This window comes from Pinus tabuliformis, chromosome 4_2 (assembly GCF_031772625.1).
Source record: "Pinus tabuliformis cultivar Carrire ecotype Pingquan chromosome 4_2, CPIR1, whole genome shotgun sequence".
Lineage (NCBI taxonomy): Eukaryota > Viridiplantae > Streptophyta > Pinopsida > Pinales > Pinaceae > Pinus > Pinus tabuliformis.
In genome coordinates this window covers 741,604,472-741,613,786 of record NC_142304.1, presented here as the reverse complement: position 1 = coordinate 741,613,786, position 9,315 = coordinate 741,604,472, and the positions used below count along the sequence as shown (strand labels likewise).

At 32.6% G+C, this 9,315-nt stretch overlaps 1 pseudogene; it reads right to left on the bottom strand.

The window, feature by feature from the left end:
* Positions 1–716: 716 nt before the first annotated feature.
* On the bottom strand, positions 717–1,740 carry LOC149171732 (SKP1-like protein 1B pseudogene; annotated as a pseudogene).
* Between the last annotated feature and the right edge of the window lie 7,575 nt (positions 1,741–9,315).

The window sequence follows — 9,315 nt, the reverse complement described above, 5'->3', positions numbered from 1 at the left end:
CATGCAATAATAACTAAGGGCCTTCATTCGTGCAATAATAATCTAAACTGAGAGCATTCATTCGTGCAAGAAGGAAATTAAAAATGGAAAAGACATCGACTGTAGATAAATTCAAAAAAAATCAAAATGTTAAAACCATATAAGACAAGTGAATTTTCTGCAATGTTCTATTTGCAAAAACAATTACATTACATTTTTGTCAGTCCCCACCTTCTAAATTACCATAATAGAAAATATACAAGCATGTCACACAGTTGGAGCCCATTCATTCGTGTAATAGTCCAGTAAACTGAGGCCATTCCTTCGTGAAATAATACTCTAAACTGAGCGCATTCATTCGTGCAATAATAATAGCAAGGAAATTAAAAATGGAAAAGCCATCAAGTGCACATAAATTCTAAAAAAAATTCAAAATGTTAAAACCATGCAATTGGAGCCCATTTCACTACACAGTTGACAACAAAATAGCTGCAATATTTATCAGAAATTCAAGAAGCCCAATACTACTGAAAGAGTTGCTCAAAGATCTTTACAAAATTATTCAACAAGAACAAACCATTGGCCTTAAAGTTTCAAAGCCAGTCCAGTATTAGCAGTTGATGAATCCAAACAAGAAAGTCTACCACCAATGGTTTCTAAACAAATTCTCGACTACAATGAAAGCAAACACCATGGCACAGAAATATATATACTGTTTTTGCACCAATTCCCTAGAATCATTCAGATGCCCACTGATTTTCACGCCTGACCTCCTCCTCCTCTTCACGAGTAAAATCATTCTTTATCTTGAAAGTTTTACGTATTTCTTCTGGCGTTTTCCTTTCATCATGTCGGCAACAGTAATTAGCAGCCTGCAAAAAGCCGAAAAGCTTAATAAGCCAAAATTTCGGTAAAATATACAAATGTATCTATAGCCTGGACAGGCATATACATGTGCGCAACATTACTAAACAAAGCGACGAAGCTATTGCAGAACAATTACATGGAATGAGACTACAGGGAAACAGAGATACTTGAAGGATCTCAGAATACATGCGAAACAATCCTCTACATAAGATTTCTAGCATTTAAAAAAAACAAAATTTAAAACAAAAAACAATTAGTTGATGGAACATTGATTTATTGGAGAAGCCATCGGTAACTGTCCTCGGAGGTTCCAAACCATTTGGTTGGGGAAATTCAGGTAGATTATACCCCTCAAAACAAAAAATAAGAAAAATGTTAGTTTGGTTCAAAGAATACCAAACCATCAAATTCCTAATTAAATAAGGGTTTATGACAAAATACCAGGTTAAACGAAATTGCTAATTGAAACTTTGGTTAAAGACGAAAAATTGAAGAAAAAATTAACTCAAATCATCGGTTAATGGTTGGTCAACGATCAATCGATCGCTATAGTCGTGCATCAGGGACTAATAAGGGTTTCTGACAGAATAATAGGATATGGTCGAAGAAAGTGGCCTGATCGACTTTAACGAATTCTTCATCCCAATTCTTGATTTCGTTCTCGGAAATGGTCGATTTCTCATGTCCGGGCTTCTGAGCCTCGACATGGTGCTTGGAGTATTCGATGACCTTCGAGAGTATCTTACTAGAAACATTTGGCAACGGAATAGCGTTGGCGGTGCCAGTGTCCTCGATCATGTACTTGATGGTCTGAGACTCAAACGCCAGGGCCTCCATGACATCAAACAATTCGTCATCTGAGCTCTTCAAAGTCACCTTGCTTTCCGAGGACATGGCTCCCCAACTAATGGATGATCCGAATAAAAGATAATCTGAATAAAAAGAAAGTACTGAATTTCTGTGTGTATAAGCGAAGAGAACTCGAGAAGTATGAACGAACTTTTGCTCGAACAATATGAGATGAGCGATATGAGGTAAGGGCAATGAATCCATATATTTATAGCCTGATTGATTACCCAAATAACCATGGCATGGACTAGCTTTTCGCTCTTTTATTAAATTATTTTTTCTTAACTCTTGTAACATGCCTTTAGCGTTTTCTTATTTTACTATTTTTACCCGCTAAATGTTTTCAATGGATGCTCCACCTATTTTAGGGTCCATTTAGTTAGCTCTTTCTCTAGGCTGGGCTATATTGTGTCTGAAATTATCTCTTTAAAGAGAAGGGCTAAAAATAGCTAGTACTTGCCACTTAGCTTAAATATAGTTCAACTAAACAAAAAAATTAACAAAGACAAAAAATCATCACAAAAATAAAACAAATAATAAAATATGATCATCATCAAAAATTAAGAAATATTATTAACTAATATTATTTATTGAGTAGAGAGTAATATTATTTATCGTGTGGAGAGGATCATTTTATTGCGCATTATGAGGGGATGTGTAAGCTTATCTGTGGTTTGTTCGCTTTAAAAAAAAAAAAATTATGTTGTAAACAGTGTTCAAATTTAAACACATCCCCGCCCTTCTGAAGCCCTCTAGCACGTAAGAGAAGTGCTCAGCGAAATTTACAAGTCAAAAGAAATTTAAATTTTGATTTTTACAAGTTTAAAAAAAAAAAATATTATAAAATGTCATATGAAGGGCTATCTGTCTGTAGGACATTTCAAAAAATTCTAGTTCTTTGACTAATGTAACACTTTAAAGTCTACTGGAGGTTCTGCAAACACTTCAGAAAGTGTAATGGGACGTAATGGAGGTTCATCATCCATTCCCAGGGCACTAGCGATAATGGTAGCACTAATAGAGTTAGTAGTCATGGTATGAGGTGTATGTTCGCATTCGTTGATAATAGAGGTTTCGTTTTGCATTCATTGATAGCAAAGCAGAAGTAGCTATGTATTGGTATCCATGAATAAGGCATATTTTGAGGGTATCAGAGATTTAGAATAAACAAATGAGAAAAGACAGAATTAACAATGACTGAGGTAGATTATTCTGAGCTTGTAAATCTTGCATGCATTGATTTTTCCAATCCCAACCTTACGGCGAGTGCAACACAAGTTTGCAAGGTATTTTTAACTCTCAATTTTAATTTTCAACTTCCATTTCCCTGGCCTTTCATTCAGTTCATTGATTTAGGCAAAACCTATTAAAATTATTATGTATGGAATGGTTGATTGATGTTTATATAGTCATGTGTAGACTCTGAATTTTTTTTTTATATCGTCCATCATGTCATCGATGAAGATTTTTTGGACTAATTCTTTGAGCAAAGTCAATGGTTTTTTTCCATTCCTGTGGAGGAAATGATGAAATTGCTACGGAATGAGAACCATCAAGGTTACACTCTGTATCAAGCAGAATCTCTTAATCTTTCCAATCAACCCGAAGGTTTGATGTAGATTTGTTTTTCCTTATATATACTTCTACTTGTAAGTACATCTTGCTCTACTCCGCTCTAAAAAACCAATCCATTGAAGTATTTCACTTCATATTTTTTCATATATTCGTTTTTCTAGGGAATTGGAAAGGGAGTTATGAAGCTTCTGAAGTGCCGATAAAGGAAAGCGATTTCATGGACCCAGTCAATGGCCTTCAATAGGGTTCAACATTTGAAACGATATTTTTCATATTTTTCCGGTGCTTAAAAATAGCTTAAAGTGACATTATTGACATTTTTACATCATAACCACATACTACATTTTCTATGGTATCTCCATTTTCCTTAATTTGTAAAATTTTATTCTTTCTTTTCAACCCACTATTAGCACAATATTGTTCAATTATGGGATTACCCCATTATATGGCGATAACTGCCCTTACTACCATCTACTACATCTTGTAAATAAATACTACCATCTACTACATCTTTGAGGATGCCAAATATATTTGAGTACTGATCATGCCGAATATATTCGAGCACTGATCATACCACGACTATGAAAACTTCTTCCATACTACCTTTATAAGGACATATTCATGGCATTACTTTGATGTTCCACATAGATATCTTGACATAGAATAATAAGGATGATAGGGTTCCTTACATTTTCGATGAAGACATCATTACTTTGAAACTTTTATGTTCGACATGGAAATATTGAGATAACATAATAAGACCAATAGGGTTCTTTATTTAGGGTTTCGTTTTAGAAAACATCAGTATATAGAGAGAGTAGTATTTTTATTAATTTGAATTCTTGTTTTATAGTAATAAATGAATAATTTTTCTTTTTATAGTAATAAATGAAATAAATTAGTTAAAGATGTAACTTTACAGGGTTCAAAAATAGATTAAAGTGATAATATTGACAATTTACATCATAACCACAGTTTCTATTGTATCTTCATTTTCTTTCCTAATTTGCAAAATTTCCTTGTTCTTTTTTTTGTCAACCAACCATTCACACAATATGATTCAATTATAAAATTACCCATTAGATGGTGGTTACTACACTTAGTGATTCTAACATTTTTTATATTCTTGTAAATAAATACTACCATGTCTTTTTCTTTCCTAGTTTGCCATTTTTTCTTTCTTTCTGTCAACCAACCATTCAGACAAGATTGTTCAGTTATGAAATTACCCATTAGATGGTGGTAACTACCCTTAGTGATTCTAAGGTTTTTTATATTCTTTTAAATAATACTACCATCTCTTTTCTATTTTTAGATGATTCTGTCATTGACAACCATAGTGCTTACAAAATCCTAGCATTGTTGCCATTTGAACTTACTGTAATCAAACTTACATTAAGCCTATCATTTTTAAAATCAAACTTTATTTAAAACCCCATATTTCTTCTCTTATCTTAAAAACCCTTTTTCTTTATTAACTCTCTAGTTTTTGAAAACATAGAAATTAATGCTATAAAAAAAATTGAGAAATAATAAGTGTGCTTCCCATAAAATTATGTAGAGTTTTGAACCACGGAGAAGTGTTAAAATGAAACTCGAGGGCTCTATTAATAACCACACTCTGCCTACAGGGCTACAACTTAATTTTCTTTTTCTGGTTGGTCTTCCCAAAAAATATATAGAATTCCAATGGCCATCCATACAACTACTTAGTTTTCTTTTTCCGGTTGGTCTTCCCAAAAGATATAGAATGCCAATAGCCATCCATACAACTACTATTGTGTCTCCTGCTTCATTCTCTCCATTCGACATCTAGGAAATAAGTTGTGCATGTGGGTGTCCATGTAGCTACTACTATGAAGGGTTTTTAAGGATATGTTGAAATCATAGAAAAATTAAATGACATTGTTAATGAAAATAAACCATACTATTAGAAAAAGACATCAACGAAAAGAAACCGCATTATTAGAAAAAGATGTCAACCAAACTTGAATTCATTGTAAAGACCAAATTTGAAAACCATTCTTAAACAAAAAAAGGACCAACCAAGCCATACAATAACAACATTGCAAATGTATATTACATATTACAATATTTCCCTATTAGATATGGAAAATTTTCCTTTTAGTTACATAAATTTTTGAATCTATAAAGCTTGAAGTTTTTAATGGAGATGAAAGTCTATTGATAGTGTTCTTTGATTGAACAATGTTAAGAGAAAAGTTCAATTCCCTTGGTTGTTGAAGGTATATATATGTATATATTTTTGGTTTGATTTAAATTGTTTCAAGCTTAACAAAACATATAGTGTAAATTAGAAACAAATGAAAACTAGAAAAAAAATTCCATTGTGCAAATAGATTTATATTTTCAATGATGTAAATTCAAATACTTTTGAATATTATCTAATGAATAGAAGAAACATATGTTTACCTTTTTTAAATAGAATTTAAGAAAAATGTTTAGCTATTTACTAAATTCTATTGAGATTTTATAGTGTTTTAATGTAGCCAATTTTTAAATTTTAAATATTTAGAAGGACGCCATTTCATTTTGGCAATTTTTTTATAAAGGAATTATTTAATATACACTTGTTAATAGAAGTACAATTTTTTTATAGCTTTTCATATTTGAAGGGTTAAATAAATATATGCCATTCCAAATAAAATTAAGACCGACACTTCAAATTTAATAACTGGTTGTAAATAGAAAAAGAATGTAATAAAAAAATAATTAAAATAAATGTGTTTTTCAAAATATTTCAACAAGAGATTTAATTAAACTATTTGAATATCTATGTTAACTAATTTTAATTTATGTCGATAACATTGTTAAAATACATATTTTTAGTGTTTTATATAAAAGGAATAATCAATGTGGGTTATCAATAAAATATCTTAATACAAATTAATATTGACATATACTTAGAAATACATTATTAATAATAATAAAACATTTTAATTTGAATATACATGTTATGTAAATTAATTTATTGTGAATTATGTATATATTTATGTCGTAAGGTGTTCCCCTTTGAAATCAACTCCCCTCTTTCCCACCTGTCATCATTATGCGGCCTAAGATTATATGTTAGACGATTGAGAAATGTTGAATTGTTCAATCGCGAGATAGTAGTTACAAATTCTTTGAAGACTCCTATTCGATTCACATAGGTAAAGACGTCCTCTATGAACTACTGAACTTCGGCAGTGATCTCTTTAGTAGTTGATTAGTGCGGTTGATTTATGCCACACTCATGGTGTGTATCTCCGGGCTTTGAAGCTGGAAAACTTGTTATTAGATTAAAATGGTGATACGAAGGTCGTCATCTTTGACCTCAGTTTGCTGCCGAAGAAGTTCAGACAGGACAACCTTCTCCACACGACATGCGCAACACTAACATATTTTTCGCCAAAGGTGATAACCAAGAAGGGATATGACAGAGTTTAGGCCAGCATCTGGTCCTATGGTCATATTGTTCATGCTCCTCACGAGCTACCTATCATTCTAGGATGTGAATGTGATAGTTATATATAAGAAGATCTATAGGGGGATTTCCAATGTCCGCCCTAGTTTTCCTATGAAGTCTAACGTCTGGTTATCTGGGTGCTAAACCCTAATCCTCCAACGAGGATCACTGTTCCATAACTCGTGAAGGTTTCTTGGTTCTGTTGGAGATTCAAGCGCTCAGAGGCCGACAACAATGTTGAAGTGAGATAAGTAGATGATGTTTTCTCGGCCTTTCCTTCCCCCAAACTGACCTCCCTCAATGCCTTCGACATAATTTTCCCCTCGATGAGGTTCAATCTCTTGGGGCTATTCAAATATGATGTGGTAAAGAAGGAGCAGTCGAGGTTCACTTCGACTCAGTTGACATTGAGCATAATATCAAAGTTGGAGGAGAGAAGTTGAGTCTATGAAATGGTTAGATTCAAGCATTTGGAAGAAAAACCTCAAAATTCATAAGCAAGGGTTCGGGTTAATCCATGGATCTAATAACAAATGAGTGATTGGAACTCTAAAAATCTAATGTTGGTGCTATTGGAATGCTCTGAATGAGTGCCTGAAAAAAATTAAGATACTGGGAAATATGTAGCAAAAAAACAATGCAGAGAAGAGATTCCAATGGTTCCCTATGTATGGAAGACGCTTCTTGAGGAAATATTGGAGCTAGCCTTCGCCAAACTGCCATTGAAGAGAATCCTGAGATTGAGAATAGTTTGTCACAAGTGGAACAGATTGCCATTGAGCAAGAAGTTCACCATACTTCATTCTATGCTCCAAGCATCGAGTATTAATAAATTTGTTCTTGTTTGATGTCCTTGATGGTGAATGCAAAGCGAGCTATTGATAATGGAAGTGCCAAGAAAGGCAGAACCCATTCTTCTATTTATTTGAATTTGACATATGAAAGTAATGGAATGGGAAAGGGGAGCTCCAAATCCAACCAGGAATGTCACAAGAGAATTCCATGCACTGAGGAAGAACACAGGTAAACATTTAAGTTGTCAATGCCCTTTCTCTCTAATAATTTTATTTTCACCAATAACTATGCAGACCAATGGTATTCAATTGGCTTCAATCCATTCCATAGTTTCTTCCGTTGTTTTGATCTAATATATCGATATTTTAAATTACTGTGACAACTCTATATTGATTTGTGTTTGTGCTTGTTTGGTATTTTTAGAGCTTCAAAGTTTATAGTTGTTTGAGATTCTTTATCATTATCTTATTGATCTGACCTACAAATTTCCTCTAGGTTCTATTCTTGTGGACATGTTATTATTATAAGGAAAAACATTATGGCATAGGTTTTCTACCTTTATCTTTGTGAAAAGGAAATACATATATATTTTCGTTTGGGTTTTTTGACGTTAATTTTTTCTTTTCTTTTGAAAACACTATTTTTATTATGTTAAAACTAGACCCTTGTGTTCACTTGGAGTTTCGTCTCTTTCACAATTTTCTTGACTGCCACTATGGCTTTATGCCCTTAGGGTCTACTGAGGGTTAAGTATAAGGGAAGTTATTATTTATAAATTATAACCACAATGAGTTCTGAATTTTTGCTGCAAAGACTGTCTGCATGAGGATGAGAATATTTTTTATTCACTGCATGTGGATATGAACTTATTATCTAAATTATTTCTATTTCTTGAATGAAAATAAAAAAATTGGATTGAATCTTTTGATTTTTGTGATGGTTTTCTCTATGGTGAATATTTTGAAACTTTTTAGAAGGAGAATGCTTCCGTTTCTCCTATTTGGTTAATTTCTTGAGGAACTCTCCTACAAATTCAATAAACAAATTTTAGGCCACCTAACTTAGCTTGTGACAACTCATAATTAAAATAAAAAATCGTTCCTAAAGTAAAGACTCATAAAGTTGGTTTGAGGCACTCTAAGAGCCTGCATACATTAGTCTGAGTTGATCAAATGATTTCAGGGCAGAGGCACTCTAGATATTCCCTTAAATGGCTCCTTATGCAAACACGTTCTTTGTCAAATAATAATTTATCATCTCATATGGGTATTTTCGAATATTAAAATAGGAAATGGAAGTATTTGGGAAGAATCATGGCTTTGGAAAACAAGAGTTATTTCAAACAACTCTCTACATTATATTTGATCGAACAAAAAATCTACTTACATAATAGAGTAGCAAATTATTATTTTATGGGAAAATTAAATGGGATCATAGATCAGGTATCTATGTGTGAACTTCGAAGTATGGCAAGTTGGCCTGGAAAAAAACTGGCTAGGCAAAAAGAGTCAATAATTTGACATTCTCTTAGAAAAAACTTTAAAACTATAGTTGAAAATATGAAAAAGAGAGTAGTGGAAATGGGCCAAAATAGTTTCTCTATGAATGAGTGACCCGTCAGTTCAACCTGTGAGTCTCGTTAGTAGTAAATGTGATGCAAAGGCTTTCAACATTAACCAATTGTGCAGATTTTCAAATCCTATGAATCATTTATTTATTGATTACTTGTGGTAAATTATCTTCATTTTTTCCCATAATACCCAATTTCTTGATGAAATTCC